The 15,102-nt window shown below is 44.1% G+C and overlaps 1 protein-coding gene across 2 annotated transcripts in view; it reads left to right on the plus strand.

Moving 5' to 3' along the window:
* The first annotated feature begins 4,558 nt into the window (after window positions 1-4,558).
* Window positions 4,559-15,102, plus strand: part of LOC121289827 (lysyl oxidase homolog 2-like) — a 68,626-nt gene continuing 58,082 nt past the window's right edge. The window contains exon 1 of one of the 2 annotated variants that reach the window (XM_041209709.1): window positions 4,559-4,706. The gene's annotated coding sequence lies outside the window, so the exon portion shown is untranslated. Of the gene's footprint in view, window positions 4,707-5,460; window positions 5,524-15,102 lie in introns of those variants that run through there. The other variant, XM_041209710.1, reaches the window with a different exon arrangement.

A 15,102-nucleotide genomic window follows, 5' to 3' on the forward strand; every position in this document is an offset into this window, starting at 1 on the left:
AGTGTGAGCCTCACTGTTGACACACTCTGTCCTGCAGATCCTTTCAGTGATCTTCTTGAATTGTTTCAGGTCCTTGAGAGGCTGAGATGCTCAGTGGGTGAGGATGTTGAGTGCCTGAGCCCATTGGATGTGCTTTCGATGGGACAGGTAGGTGGACAATAGCTTATAGCTACCTTGCTTCATCACAGTGCAGTGATGGACTGTGACCCATTGCAACCCGAAGCATACCTGTTTAGCACAGCTAAAGGAGCTAGTGGGCAGTGCCATTCTTGGCTTCTGTCAATAAAACCCACTTGTACTTCCTCCAGAGTGTCCAAAAGCAAATGTGCAGACCATTTGTGCTTTTGACATTGAGGATGTGGGCAAGACAATTTTAAAATAGATCCTCACTGTCAGGGTGCAAACTATAAATATCCAGGACAAGGGACCTTAGTGTGTTCCCACTTTTTCTAGCAGTATGGCTGACCTTGGGATTGAGGACAGTTGAGCTACAGCGAGAGAGTTTCTCCTTGGAAACACCAGTGTCTGTGACCTTGCCAGGTCTAGAGTGGAAAATATGAAGCTGTACTTATTCTGTTGACAAGGCCTTGTGGATAGGAATAAGAAAAGACATGGATTTCTACAGCAACTCTCTCAACCTCAGAACATCCCAACATGCTTTATAGTCAATGAAGTACTTGTTAAATAAAGAGACTGTTGTGGTATGGAAAATGCAGCATCCAATCCTACAAAGCAAGCTCCCACAAACTGTATTAAGATGATCTCTTTAAGCACTTTGGTTGAGGGATAAATCTTGGATCTTCTGCATATCGATGAACAGTTTAGCATCTCATCAGAGAGATGGCAGTGCAGTACTCTGCCATCCTTGATTATGTGCCTAAGCCTCTGGAGTGGAGCTTGAGACCATAACCTTAGTGTGTTCCCACTTTTTAGCAGTATGGCTGATCTTGGGATTGAGGACAGTTGAGTTAGAATGAGACAGTTTCTCTTTGGAAACACCAGTGTCAGTGACCTTGCCAGGTCCGGAGTGGAAAATATGAAGCCACACTAATTCTGTTGATAAACTTAGTGTAAAACAGACACAGAGCCAACTAAGAAAGCAATGTGCCTGAGATTTGAAATTGAGTGTCAGTGTGACAGTTAAGTGCAGTCCAGACTATTCTGATGCTTTCCTAGCTGGTCTCCCATCTTGCACCTGACACAAACTAGAGTTCATCCAAAGTTTGCATCAAGTTCCTTTTCCCTATCACCCCTGTGCTCACTGACCTGCACTGGCTCCTGGTCAAGCATTGCCTTGATTTGAAAATTCTCATCCTTGTTTTCAAATCCCTCCAGGACCTCTCCCCTCCCTGTAATCTCTGTAATCTCCTCCAGACCCACAACACTCTCAGATTTCTGTCCTCCTCTATTTCTGGCCTCCTGAGCATCCCCAATTTTAATTGCTCCCCTAGTGGTGGCCATCCCATCAGTTGCCTCGACCCCAAAGCTCTGGAATTCCCTCCCTGCACCTCTCTGCCTCTCTACCTCTCTCTTGGGAAAATGGAATTGAAGCCTAAGATCAGCCATGATCATATTGAATGGCGGAGCAGCCTCGATGGGCCGTATAGGCCACTCCTCCTATTTCTTGCGCTCTTCCTTTAAGACCCTCCATAAAACCAACTTTTTTTGCCCAAGCCTTTGGTCATGACCTAATATCTCCTGATGTGGCTCAGGGTCAAGCTTTGATAATCACTCCTGTGAAGGGCCTTGGGATATTTTATTATGTTAAAGGCGCTATATAAATATAAATTGTTGCCATGACCCAATTGCCCCTACCCCACACACAAACACATTCTTGCACTGCTACCAGAGGCTGCATTAACACTCAGTGGGGTTGGGGTTAAAGAAGCCGGCTGATAGTTACTTCCCTAAACCTGGAAAGCTCAGGCCCTTGCAGCCTCATGGCACAGATTGGAGTTGGATCCAGAAACCTTCCGTATCCATATGGCTGAGGAACGAAGCATATCCCTGATTCGGTCTGTGTACAGCAGAGCTTTTCAAAGACCTGTGTATACCTGGAGATCTGCTATGGTGATATGAGAGCTTGGCGGCGTGGGGGATGTTCAGGGGGGGAAATTCTCTTCTCTCCGACTATCAGAGGGGAACCATAATGGACAGTGTGTACACTTCTGAATCAATGTATTTGTTACTCTGTATTTGTGAACTTGATAGCACGTTATTCTGCTGCTGTGTACTAACCAAAGTGATCACACTGCTTTCCTCCGGCTAGCTTTTACTACTTTTCAGTCACTGGGACAGGCTCTTTCAGAGTGTTCGTGGATGAGACAAGGAGACTTTGCCAGCTCCAAGAAGTCTGTTGTTCCTTTGTTGCGATTGTGATGAGGAAGTCACCATCTCCTGGATCCTCAAAGAGCTGGAGAGAGGTTTCTCAGAGCTTGTCCTGAATTAGATGCAGGCTTTCTTTGCTCTCAGGGGAGTATCGGTTTGGGAATGTGAGACCAATGACTGAGGAGGTTTCATCGTTTTCTGGTAATGATGGACTTGAGGAAGCTGCTGGTCAATTCTCGCCCTTATTTTGAATATTGACGTGATTGATTCTCCATTTCATTACAACATCTAAGCACCTTGAGACATGACATGTGCTAAATATAGCATTTTGTGAGGAACAGGTGATTTGGGATCACGGAAGTGTTCCAGCGCAGAAGGAGGCCATTTGGCCTATTGTGTCTGAATGAGCAATTCACTTTGTGCATTCCCCCACCTTCTCCCCGTAACCCTGCACATTCTTCCTTGTCAGATAACAGTCAAATTCTCTTTTGAATGCTTCATTTAAACCTGCCTCCACCACACTCTCAGACAGTTTATTCCAGACCTTAACCATTCACTGTGTGAAAAAGATTTTCCTCATGTCACTTTTGCTTCTTTGGCCAATTACTTTAAATCAATGCCCTCTCATTCTTGACCCTTTCACGAGTGGGAACAGTTTCTCCCTGTCTACTCTGTCCAGACTCCTCATGCTTTAGAATACCTCTAACAAATCTCCTCTCAGCCTTCATTTTTCCAAGGAAAACAGTCCCAACTTCTTCAATCTTTCTTCGTAACTGAAATTCCTCATTCCTGGACCTCATTCTGCTCTCATTTTATATTTGGTGTGCATACCCTTTGGCACTGTGAGGCATGTTTCAGAGAGTGCAAGGAAACATCTGAAAGGGAACATTGCTTGGCCTCTGCCTGTTGGCTGCACTGAGCAGTCCCTTTCTGACTGCTGCATGACTGTGCACCCATGCAGCTTCAAGGGAGTATTACTTTGGAGCTACGTTTCCCAAAGGTCACCACCTCTGGAGGATCTTCTCAGCTGCTGTTGGGCTCGATTCCACTTACTGACATGATTGCTTAGTCAATAATTCCATTCTCGTTGCCTTGTGTGACTGGCAGCAGCTTAGAAGGTGCTTTTGCCTCTAGCCATTCCCCCATTCCTGTTCGTGGTTTTTCTGGAGAATCGTGCTGACCTGCTGTGTCACTCATTATTTGCTGGTATCACGAACATGAGGAGCTGCCGCAATGACAGAGGCGAATGTTTGGAGACTGGAGGTACTGTCAGGGTTGCCAACCGTGGCCAAATGTATTCCTGGAGGTTTTATCACACACCTTGCCTCCACACTCCAGGCATGAGTCGGCCAACACATTCATCCTTGTGACATACTGCCTCTCTGCACCAAATGGAAAGCAAAAAGACTCATTACCCAGCTCTGACGGAGAATCATACGAACTCGAAACGTTAACTCTATTTCTCTCTCCGCAGATGCTGTCAGACCTGCTGAGTTTTTCCAGCATTTTCTGTTTTTATTTCAGATTTCCAGCATCCACAGTATTTTGCTTATAAATGACTCATTGGATGAAGCTGGACTGTCAGCCAAACAGCCTTTCTTCCCCCCACCCCCCCAATGATTTTCAATATTTTTATATCTGACAAAGAGAAACGTGCAAAGGAAATTCCAAAAAAAAAAATCATTCTTCGTGTCCCTATAATTTATTTTCTCCAGGATTGCACGCGGCAGTGTCTTCAGTTGCTGGAGTCTGCAGGCCAATCCTGGAGGGGTGGCAGCTCGGAGTACAGAAATACGGAATGCAGGCAGAAACCATTTCATACAGAGGCTGATCAGCAGAGGGCTGGACAGTGATGCTGAAGCGTGTGTTCACTGTGAGAGACAGGGAGATGTGGTCAGAAGGTGGGGTGGGGGTGGGGGCTGGATTTAGTTCAGGCAAGGGCTGAAAGAAGGTCTTGTTGGCTGAATGGCTTGTCTTTCTTCCTTTTCTTTCTGGGAACAAAAGCTGAAAGAACGTGAGGTGTGTGTTTGTGATGGAGTTTAACTCGTTCAACGCCAAGCCCAGTCTGTCTGTCCCCCTTCTCCTGCCGTGTGAACAAATCACAACGGGATACTTTTTTTGGATTGAGGGAATCCCTTTGCTGATTGGCTGTTGCTGCTCAAGCCATGACATCATGGTCTTGTGCACCAATGGGCTCCGGCAGGAGGGCGGGTGAAAGTGACAAGCGGCACGGCAAGATCCAGCCGCTACAAGTTGGGGGCGGAAGAAATTGAACAGTGACAGTCTGTGGGATTGGAAAGGCGACAGAGGCGGCGGCCAGGGAACTGAAGCGGAATCCATTCCCGTCATTAGCAGGAATAGCAGGATCCAAAATCTTGGTAAGTGCAGAGCAGAGGTTCTGTGGAAATCAATTGTCCCAACTTTCATGAAGTTACTCCTCTACCTGAAACTTTTTCTCGCCCCACCCTGGGCTGTTGCTTAACAGGAGTTAGCCGTTCTATCCTGCATCTTGTCACTATTTTGACAGTCAGCGCAACGGTTCTGAGCGAAAAGGGCTTTAGTGTTGCAAGTGTTGGTTATCTTTTGTGAGAATCCTCGTGGAATGGAGTCTTGTTTGAGTGTGTGTACATTGCTGCTGCAGTTCTGTCCTGCCTGACTGCCGAGCTGGTTACTCTGCCCAGCTACTTTTGTCCCAGTACCTTTTTAATCTTTTGCTTCTACTCGAGTTCTCAGCCCAGGGATTACGGGTTGGGGTGGGGGACGACCGAAGTTCGAGACTTGATTTGTCTTTCTTCTTGGCTGCTCACGACACTTCTATTGAACCGGAGATCGGGTTACAGCAACAAAGGACGGGGAGGGAAGAGACGGGATTGAACCTAAGAAGGGGTTGAGGAGAAATGGCTTTCCCCAGAGCATGATGAGAATGTGGAATCCACTTCCACAGGGAGTGGTGGGGGCGGTGGGGGTCAAGAGCACAGACACGTTTCAGGGGAGGAAGGATCAGAAGGCTATTATGTTGATCGGGTGGAGGAGAAAGGCCGGCATGGGCCGAATGGCCTGTTTCTGTGCGGTTCAGTCGATGTAAGAGCAAGGAGTTGAAAAATAAACAGTTAATCCGAGTCTTTTAAGCATTGCTTCGGCAATACAAGTCTTGGATCTTGATGCTGAACTGCACACATTTGCTCAGAGTTGCAGGTACGTTTACTAACTCATCCGGGGACAGAGATCAGCCCACTGCCCCTTGCTTTGCCTCCACTTGTCAGGTTTCCTGATCTTCGAAGCTGAAACAGTGGAAATCTGTTCATTGCTGACACAGGGTTTCCGGAACCTGGGAGAATGGAGGGATAATCATACTTTGAATACCATTCATTTGGATGGATTTTCTCGCTCTATGTCGGCCACGGCTGAGTTCGTAGCACTCTCGCCTCGGAGTTGGAAGATTCCGGGTATAAGTGCCACTCTGAAGGCTTGAGCACACAACCGCAGGCTGACAGCCCCAGTGTGTTGCTGAGGGAGTGTTGCACTGTCAGAGGGGATGGGTTGAAAAGGTGTCAATGCACAACTTTGAAGAGGAGAAGTATCCAAGTTCATCCCTCACCTTAAAAACACGAAAACATATGCTCTAGTCATTTCCCTCACTGCTGTTTGTGGGATCTTGCTCTGCACAAAACTGCCTTCCGTCTTTCTTCCATGACTGTACTTCATTGGCTGTCAAGTGCTTTGAGATGTGGCGAGATTGCAATAAGCGAGTATAAATGGAATTTCTTACTTTAAAGTCTGGTGATTCACCAATTCAATACTCAGGAATGTGGTAGCATCACAAACATGCCTCCATTCTCTCGACCAGCCCATACTGAACAGCCGCACATTTGGCAGGCTTTAGAAATAGCTGAGACAATTGAGAACAGGAACCCAACACTCTGCTCACTCGTTCTTAAATTTCAGGTTATGTTGTTCCTATTTGCTGTGTTTCACTGGTGAGTCTTAACTATGGAACTAGTGGATGTATCCAGATTGGGAAAGAACTGGAGGAAGCTTTCCTAGATTCCATCTCATAATCCCTGCCTCTGGAATATGCCGCCTGCCCCTCCTTTCCCCAAAGCAAACTGTTCCCTGAACAGAATCAAACTGGTGCAGAACTACAGATGATTTTGTGAACTGAGATTGGTCAGGCAATCCCATTGCTGCTTCATGAGTAGGGGCTGCATTGAGAGCCAGAGGTGGAAGATCAATGTGGGCCAAGAATTTCTGTATACCAAACTCGGGTTCAATCCCCAAGTGAAGTAACATGGAGCCAATACATTCAATACTGCATTCATAGAATGATTACAGCACAAAAGGAGGCCATTCAACCCATCTTGTCTGTTGCTGGCACTCTGCAAGAGCAACTCAGTTAAGTCCCATTTGTTAATATGGCAATCATCTTGTTAAAACCAATTGCTAGTTAAACTGGTGATGGGTATTGATGATCCCATCTAAACAGAATAAAAATATACAGCTGGAATACTTTGTGTGGATGCTACTTGGAAGTCCGTAGCACTGAGAAGTTGCCTTGAAACTAAACCAGCTTGAACCAAAAGACCAGCCTGGACTCATTCTTCCACCACAACCTCTTATTATGAGTAACATGGTAGCAGAGGATGAACTTTAAGCTTTGCTAATTGATTGCTGTATATGAAGATTTCTGTCTCAGTCTTCCTAAGGGAAGAGAAGTGTACTGTTGCTGACAATTTAAGTTACGAAATGGCAGAAGGACGGTGCAAAATCTCAAGCTTTGACTATCCACCAATTTCTTCTGACTCTGAACTTTATCACCAAGGAAGGCTGAAGTTGAAAAGTGGACCTGGGTTACTTCCATACCCTGGAAGAAGCAAGGTATGGCTTTGGTGTTATCATTACCAGCCAAATGTAAGATAAGGAGTAAGGTATTTTCAGAGTGGAAAGTGGGTGATTTGGATCATGAAGAAGGATTGAACCTTCTGTTACAATTTTTGATAAGTTCTACAAAAAGGATGAATTATTGGCAGTGTATGAAGTTTGGACGATCTTGGCTAGGTTTAGGAAATCAGATGACCAGTCCACGGGAGAATATATCATGGATTTTGATAAATGGTACAGGAGACTACAGAGATTTGAATTTGAAATTCCAGAATCAGTATTGGCATTTAAATTGCTGGAGTGCTTGTATTTCTCACATTGATAGTTTTTTTTAGTACTAACAGGAGTTCAATTCCAGGGGAAAGAACCTTTCCTGGATCAAGTGGCTGCTGCCTGAAAACATTTCTGGGGGAACAGTCATTCCCTGCCACCTTCTTAACAAATGCGAACAACTATGCTGTGAAACCAAGGATCAAAGATTCAATAGTGGCTGAATTTCGAGGTCGACCAAATATTAAATGAAGATTCCAATACCAAGATGGGGTTAATGACAAGAGGTCTGAAAATGGTCGTAACCTGAGCCAGTTTGAGAGTTGGGACAAAAAGCAGTGTCTGGGATGATGACTGTTAGGTGTTTAAACCCCAAAAAATGCACAGGGAATGGTTAATCGGTGTTTTCAGTGTGATTCCCAGTATCATGATGTGATGAACTGCCCACAGAGAGGGAATCGTGTTTTTGACGAGATGGATTCATCTGAAACTGATGATGACTGCCTTGATGGGATTGTATTGATCGGAATTGTATTGATCACTGAGTTTTAATCCAGTGATGAGTGTTTTGATGGTAGATTCCTTCAACTGTGCAGTCCTGGGCAGTGGTTGCACTTCTACCGTGTGTGGCATGGACTGTTTGACTGTTATCTGGAGCCTCTCAATGAGGCAGACCAGCGGAAGGTCAAGGAGCATGAAAGCTCTACCTGCTTCAGGTTCAGAGATGACAGTACATCAACATTCTCCAAACGGATTGTCCTTCCTTGTAAGACAGCAGAGATCTATCTATTTATCAGTACTGATACCACTATTGTTGAGTCAATCTGTGATGAAGAAGGCTCAGATGATGCTAGATATGAAGAATGATAAAGCACTTGTGTTTGGATCTACATTTTACTCGGTCAGGCCATTACTGCTTGCTACTAAGGAAGCCAGAGATTTCTCATCAAAAAGTTCATGAAGTTTTGTTAACTAATGGGAATAAGAATTTGGTGGATTAAAAAAAAAAGATCATTTGGAAATAACGTAGCCAGTTTGCACATTTTGCGCCACAGAAACTGAAGACTCTACTTTGAGATGCGGGAGTGGTCGATAAAGGATATGATGATCTTATTGAACAAATCACTGCTCAGTGTGAAATTTGCCTTAAATATCACAAGACATCACCGAGCCCTTTTGTGAGGCTTGCCACGAGCCAGGGAGTTTAACGATGCAATGGCAATGGACTTGAAAGTTTGGGACAAGGATAGGGGTATTTCTTTTACTACACTTCATAGATATGGCAACCAGATTTAGCCTATCCACTGTGATACACAGTAAAGACAAAAGGACCATTGTGGATAAGGTCATAGAGAAATGGGTAGGAACAGGATTAGGAACACCAACAAAGTTCCTCACAAATAATGTTGGGGAATTTGCTGATGAGGAATTTCAAGATATGTGCGAAAATTTAAACACCATAGTTATGCATGCTGCAGCTGAGAGTGTGTTTAGTAGTGGTCTTTGTGAAAGAAACCATGCGGTAATAGATGAAATGTTTAATAAAATATTAGCTGATTAACCAGCTTATAAATTCCAAACGGCGCTAGCATAGGCAGTGCACGCAAAGAATTCTCTGCAAATAATTGGGGGGTACAGTCCCTACCAGCTGGTATATGGAAGAAATCCAAAGTTACCTTCAGTGTTGTCAGATGCTCCCCTGCTCTAGAAAAGACCAGCATTAGCTCCACCTTTTCTGCTCATCTGAATGCTTTGCATGTGGACTGAAAAGCTTTCATTAAAGCTGAAGTTTCAGAGAAAATTCGGCGAGCCCTACAGCATTGCATAAGACCATCAGGAATACAGTTTAGACAAGGAGACATGGTGTATTATAAAAGGGAAGGCCAGAAAGAATGGAAAGGACCTGGCAAGGCAACATGGAATGATGGGAAAGCAGTAATTGTGCAACATGGCAATCAAACTGTTAGTGAACATTCTTCACGGTTAATTGGCACTGACTGTACCTGTACAGGACATAGAATGCAAGAAGGCACCATGCACTTCACATACACATACACCGGGTAGTTATGAGGAGCAGATGATGGCAGTTATGGGGTTGACTGACTATGAACAAAGTAATACTGAGGTACAGGACAACGCTATTTGTCCAAAAGGGCAATTACCCAAAGTAGGAACAAAGGTAACATACATGCTAGAAGTGATCAGTGCCTGGAGGGATGCCACTATCAAAGGGAGAGCAAGAAAGGCCACTGGTAAATACAAACATTGACTAAATGTGCAGAATGAAGGACAGGAGACAAGACTTAAGGATTGGCAGACCGAGGTAAAGATATGGAAACCAGAAAGTGCAGTATGAGTTCTGACTGTGGGCCAGAAAGTGGTCATGACCATAGGAAAAAATCAGGGACTTGCGAACGGAGTTCTGCTCACATGGAGAATGATCCTGTTAGTGTCCATCCAGAAAGGGAGAGGAATGTGAGAAGAGGCCATAGCTTAACAAGGAGGACTAGAGAGCAAGCTAGCAATCTCAATAGAAGCGGAAGCCCTTATGTCTGAGAGATTCTAGTACCTGCTAATAAATTGGAAAGTAAGCTGATAAAGGAAAGAGTTCGAAAGTTGGAAGGAATTTGGGGTATATTCTGAAATACCTGACAGAACAGCCAGCTTTATCTCACAGATGGACATGTACAGAAAAGGTACTCCCAGATGGTACATATAAGGCCAAAGCGAGATCAGGATGTCAGAGTGGACTCGCCTACTGCGGGGAAAGTGAGTTTGAAGATTTTTTTTAGCTGTTTTGGCATCCTGTTCCTGGGAGTGCAAGTTGAAAAAGGCTGCGTATTTACAGAAGGAGAGGTTTCAAAGGGAAATTTTTTTAAACCACCCAAAGAAACCAATGGTGTAGAAGGAAAGCTATGGAAGTTGAACTAGTGTGTTTATGGGTTGAATGATGCATCAAGAGTTTGGTATTTTTCTGTGAGTCTGTCCTGTTGAAAACAGGTTGTATTAAGATAAAGGCAGACCCCGCGATGTTCTACTGGCACCATAAGGAGAAACTAGCTGGAATCTTTATCATTTACGTTGATGATTTCCTGTGGGGAGGCTTTGTAGAATTTGAACAATGGGTAATCGAGAAAATCAAGAAGGAGTTCCAGGTCAGTAGTCAGGCTTTAGGGGCCTTTAAATGCGTAGGTTTAACCATTAAGCAGAGCAAGTTAGGAGTGACATTGAATCAAACATCTTATCTAGAAAATGTTAATCATATCCCAATAACTTGTGGTTGATCCTCACAAAAAGAGGATCCTGTTACCAAGGGAGAAACAGAACAGTTGAGAAGCCTGATTGGGCATTTGAACTGGTTGTGCACTCAAATTAGGCCTGACGCTAGTTATGATGTGTTGGAGCTGAGTACCGTGATGAAACATGCTACAGCTGAGCATGTTATTAGAGCAAACAAAATACTTAAAAATATTAAATTCTGAGAGATGTGCGCTCAAGTTTCCAGCCTTGGGTGATACAGAAGCTATGAGGTTGGTCATTTTTCACGATGCTTCACATGCCAATCTTCCAGATGGATTCTCTAGCACAGGAAGGTTTATCATGTTCTTGGTGGGAAAGAATGATAAATGTTGCCCACTAGCTTGGGAGGCCAAGAAAATAAAAAGGGTAGTGAAAAGCACCTTAGCTGCTGAAGCAATAGCCTTAGTAGAAGCATTAAATATGGGGTCTACTTATATAAAATTTCTCTCAGTATATTGGGTAAGGGGCAATGTGAGAAAAGTTTGCCCATAGAATGTTATGTTAATAAACCACTCTCTTTGGGACAACATTCATTCCACGAAAAGTGTCACTGAGAAAAGACTAAGAATAGACCGAGCCAGCATAAAAGAAATGTCAGATAAGAGAGAGAATATATATATGTTAACAAGTTATGGGCATTGATCCAATCGCAATAGAATAAAAAGATACAGCTGGAACACTTTATGTGGAAGCTACTTGGAAGTCAGTAACACTGAGGAGTTGTCTTGAAAATTAACCAACTTGAACCAAAAGACCAGCCTGGATTAATTCTTCCACCAGAACCTCTTATTGTGAGTTACGCCATTCTCCTGCCTTTTCCCTGCAGCCCTGCAAATGTTTACCCTTGAGCTAATGATCCAGTATGAGAGGGATGGAATTGGAAAAGCAGGCAAGTTACTTGAAATTTGTATTAAGCTTAGGTGAGTCACACTTGGAGCACTGTACTTTTGCAGTTTAAAAATTACAGAAAAGACTGAGGTACAGGAAAAGATGGAAGAAGAATCTGTAAGGATAAAACCGGAACTGAGAGGTTCTAACTATCAGGCAAGATTGAACAGGCTGGTAAAAGCAAAAAACTGCAGTTGCTGGATATCCAAAACAAAAATAAAAATATCTGGAAAAACTCAGCAGGTCTGACAGCATCTGTGGAGAGGAACACAGTTAACGTTTTGAGTCCATATGACTCTTCAACAGAACTAATGAAAAATAGAAGAGAGGTAAAATATAAGCTGGTTTAAGGGGGTGGGGGGTGGGGGGGGGTGAGTGGGAGAAGTAGAGCTGGATAGATTGTAGCGGTTTCCTCTACATTGGAGACACCAAACGCAGACTGGGTGACCGCTTTGCGGAACACCTTCGGTCTGTCCACAAGCATGACCCAGACCTCACTGTCGCTTGCCATTTCAACACTCCACCCTGCTCATGCCCACATGTCCGTCCTTGGCCTGCTGCATTGTTCCAGTGAAGCTCAACACAAACTGGAGGAACAGCACCTCATCTTCCGACTAGGTACTTTACAGCCTTCCAGACTGAATATTGAGTTCAACAACTTTAGATCATGAACTCTCTCCTCTGTCCCCACCCCCTTTCTGATTTCCCCCCCTTTTTTTCCAATAATTTATATAGATTTTTCTTTCCCCACCTATTTCCATTATTTTTAAATGTATTTCCATCCATTGTTTTATCTCTACCTTTTAGCCTATTTTGATCCCTTCCCCCCACCCCACCCCCACTAGGGTTATCTGTACCTTGCTCGTCCTGATTCCACCTTTAATGTCACCTATTAGCACATTTCTTAGCTAATATCACCACCTTCAACACCTCTTTGTCCTTTTGTCTATGACATCTTTTGGAAATCTCCACCTGTCACTGGCCCTCTATCCAGCTCTACTTGAGCCACCCCCCCCCCCCTGCTTAAACCAGTTTATATTTCACCTCTTTTCTATTTTTCCTTAGTTCTGTTGAAAAGTCATATGGACTCGAAACACTAACTGTGTTCCTCTCCGCAGATGCTGTCAGACCTGCTGTGTTTTTCCAGGTATTTTTATTTTTGTTTTGAACAGGCTGGTGCTCTTTTCTCTTAGGGGTGGTCTGAGAAACTATGAAGGGGTTTGATAGGGTGAAAAAGATGTTCCCACTCGTGGGGAATACAGAACTAGCAATTAATATAAGAGAGTCATAAATGCATCTAATAGGGGACTGAGGAGAAACTTCTTTACCCAGAGAATGTTGAAAATGAGGAACTCCTCAACCACTCCCTGTGGTAGTGTGAATAGTACAGATGCATTTAAGGGGAAGCTGGATAAACACATGAAGGAGAAAGGAATTGGAGGGAGAAAGGAATCAGATTGTGCTGATGGAATTAGATTATACAATAGAGTCCTGTGGAACATAAACATCAGCTTAGACGCAGTTGGACCTAATGGCCTTTTTGTGTGCTGCCCGTTCTCTGTAATGAAGAATGCAAACACAACGGCTTGTAAGGGGAGACAGAGAAGTCTAAGCTCCAGGCTCGCAGAAGGGCACAGGTCACAGGCTGCCTTCCTTTCCCCTTTGTTCCTCTCAATCCTGTAGCCTAACAGCATTGACAAGTGAATACATTTCCAGGCAGCAGTGGATTACCACACAAGCCTGTGCCAAGGGGCCCCAGTCAAATACGAGGCAGCTGGATATAGAATATTGCGTGGAAGAAGCCTACTGCAGATGTGCAAACAGAGTATGTTGTGGTATGATTTGCTTTAATATGGATTTTGTGGTTAATATTACATAGACTTGCTTCCTCATGCATTTTGCAACATGATTGTATTCTAATGGAGGGTGGGGAGGGCTTGTGTGGACAGATTCCAAATGTTCTTGGTACCTATGACCCCCAAGTATTCTTGTTCTGGTTTCCCCAGCAATGGACTGATATCTTAAGGCCATTCTGAGGTACCGAGTCTGTGCAATCAGTGACATTGGTCTAATGGATAAATAAAAGCCAAATACAGTGGATACCAGAGATCTAAAATTTTTAAAAAGTGCTGGAAAAGCTCAGCAGGTCTGGCAGCATCTGTGGAGATAGAACTAGAGTTTTGAGTCCAGTATGGGTTTTGGTCCAATGGATGGTGGGATCACGATTACAATCAAGGCAGAGCCGTACTTTACTTGGGGTGGGGGAGACAGTGGTGAGGTTGGTGCGGGAGGCAATGGATTGCGTTTGGGAATAGAATTCTTGACTGCCTACCCTCTTTGACACAATCCTTGGTACCTCACAAGAGATTGAGGACAGTTATTGTGTCCCTACTGTCCCTGACATAGACTCAAGTGGGTGCCCCAGTGAAGCCCGGAGTAGATAGGGGGGCAGTGCAATGTGGTTCATCTCCGTTCATATACCAGGCAGTCCTAGTCTCAGTGACACACCTGATAGTGCATTCAGTCAATGAATCCTTTACCTCTTCGAAACTATTTGAAGAATGGATCAGAATGAATCAATTCCACTGCAAAGAAAAAACCCACTGGCTTCTCTCATGGTGTTCCTGTTTTTTCCACAATCCCCAGGTATAAATATTGCTTGAAATTTGTAATTGTCAGCTGTGGATCAGTGGATCATAAGTTTCTGGGTTCTAGGCCAATTCGAGAAACTTGAACACAAAATCTGATCTGTTGTTCTCAGTGCAGTGCCCAGAGAGTGCTGCACTGTCAGAGGTGCTGTCTTTCAAATGAGATGTCTAAGCCAAGGCCTTTCTGTTGGATGTATAAGATCCCATGCCATTTTTCTAAAGAAGAGCAGGAGAGTTTTCTCTGGTGTCTTGGACAAAATGTATTCCTCAACCAACCTCATGAAGACACAATGCTGTATGTGGGAGCTTGCTGTGTGCAAAATGGACAATGTGTTTCCTACATGACAACAGTGACTACGCTTCCAAAAGGACTCCATTAGCTGCGAAGTGCTTTGGGACATCCTGAAAGGGTGAAAGGTGTTACACAAACATATATACAAATACAAGAATTAGGAACAGGAGTAGGCCACTCGGCCCCTCAAGCCTGCTCTGCAATTCAATAAGATCATGGTTGATCTGATTGTGGCCTCAAGTCAACATTCCAGCCTGCCCCTGGTAACCTTTGGCTGCCTTGTTGGCCAAGAATCTATCTCCTCTACCTTAAGAATATGAACATATGACTTAGGAGCAGACCATTTAGCCCCTCGAACCCGCAACTGTATGCAAATTTTAAAGAATATGTTTTTAATTGTCAAAACCCTTGCCCTTGACTATGGCTACACTAAACTCTGGAAGCATTGCTGATCTGTGCATGCTGTACTCTATTAAGGATATCACAAGGCAGCCAAGA

This window comes from Carcharodon carcharias, chromosome 17 (genome assembly GCF_017639515.1).
Source record: "Carcharodon carcharias isolate sCarCar2 chromosome 17, sCarCar2.pri, whole genome shotgun sequence".
In the NCBI taxonomy this organism is placed as follows: Eukaryota; Metazoa; Chordata; class Chondrichthyes; order Lamniformes; family Lamnidae; genus Carcharodon; species Carcharodon carcharias.